The sequence below is a fragment of the Numida meleagris genome, chromosome 3 (assembly GCF_002078875.1).
Source record: "Numida meleagris isolate 19003 breed g44 Domestic line chromosome 3, NumMel1.0, whole genome shotgun sequence".
Lineage (NCBI taxonomy): Eukaryota > Metazoa > Chordata > Aves > Galliformes > Numididae > Numida > Numida meleagris.
The window spans coordinates 108,475,977-108,477,540 of record NC_034411.1 but is presented as its reverse complement, the minus strand read 5'-3'; the positions used below and the strand labels follow the sequence as shown (position 1 = coordinate 108,477,540).

General features: G+C 47.8%; 1 non-coding gene across 1 annotated transcript; it reads right to left on the bottom strand.

Moving 5' to 3' along the window:
* Nucleotides 1–72, bottom strand: TRNAW-CCA. Its single transcript has one exon. It is a non-coding gene; the product is annotated as a tRNA-Trp (tRNA).

The following is a 1,564-nucleotide window of genomic DNA, read 5'->3' as shown; positions in this document are numbered from 1 at the left end:
TGACCCCGATGTGATTCGAACACATAACCTTCTGATCTGGAGTCAGACGCGCTGCCGTTGCGCCACGAGGTCAGGGTGGTGGGCTGCAGCTGCGTGGTGTGGCCCGTGGCCATGGTGGTGCCCCTGTCCTCACCAAGGTGACCACTGGTGGAGCGCCCGTGCATCCCTACAGAAAGCTGCTTTTGCCCTTGTGTCTCTGATTGATCTTGTACTCTCCTGTGAAGTCCAAATTGCTAGAGGAAGTTTGCATGGTAATTAAAGGGAGGAGTCTGATACAGCTGCGAGCTCATCTCTCCTCCTGGGAGCTGTGGTGTGGGCTGAGACAATGGTCTCCTGTTCTTCATGCTACCATTCCCCTGCCTGGTGAATGCCAGCAGGTGAGCTGGTGTTACAGCATCTTACCTCACTCATCAGTTCCATAACAGGCTATACTGGGGCTGGTACACCTACCAGGGTGTCAGAAAGGAGGTGAAACCTTCCTTCTTCCTCCCCAACACCATGCCCATGCTGGAGGAAGCACACGCTGGGGGCCATGTAGGCTCCAGGCTGGAAGGAGGCTGGGGCCAGTGGTTTAATGTGCAACACAGCTGACTGTGGGTCAGGAGACCTCAAGGCTGGCTCTTTCCTGATGTGTTGTAATCCTGCCCAGTCTTGACCATGGTGGGAGTGATGGGGTTCAGGATGCTCTGGTGTTCCTCTGGAAGTGGTGGGCTTCCAGGCTTGGGCTTTGCTTCGGCTCTGGCTTATTCCCTTTCTTTGTCATGTATTCTGCCAAGGAAAAGACCTTTATATATCAGAAATCCATTGGCCAATTGTCTCAAATACAGCTGGTGCTACATCTTTCTCATGAATGTCCCGTTTCATCTGAACCTTCTTCAGGGCTGGATAGAAGCCAGGTGGCATCACCTCCACCTTTCCCATTCCCATTCCCTTTCTTTCTTTCAAAGAGTGATGTTCCCTGCCGGCCCCACCTTCACTTTGCTGCACTCCCATTTCACCCCACATCATTCCTCACTGCTCTGCTTTTGGCTTAGTGTTGCAGGTTCTGACAGCTTTCTTCCTTGCTCCAAAGATCATGCAAAAATCTTCAGATGAGAGCTCTGACATTGTTACTAGATCTAAAGATGAGAATGGTGTAACGCAAGTGTACAAATTTTGATGCAATGCCAAATTTATTATTGCTATTAAGAAATGATCCATTCCTGAAAATCTCTGGTGAAGGAGGATGAAGTGATGAGAGAATGAACAATAAATGTAGATAAAAACTACAACATCCAAATGAGGAAGGTTATAAGTGATAGTTTAGTAGATGTAGGCATTTTCTGCAGCGGATATAGGTATCTAGCTATGCTTAAGGCAGATGACTTGCATAGCCCATGGGCTACTTGACTGCCACCTGTATGTACCATGTATACATACAAGAGATAATCAGTATTCCTTTCCATTTTTTTTCCCTTTCCTTTCTTTTTTCCCTTTCCTTTCCTTTCCTTTCCTTTCCTTTCCTTTCCTTTCCTTTCCTTTCCTTTCCTTTCCTTTCCTTTCCTTTCCTTTCCTTTCCTTTCCT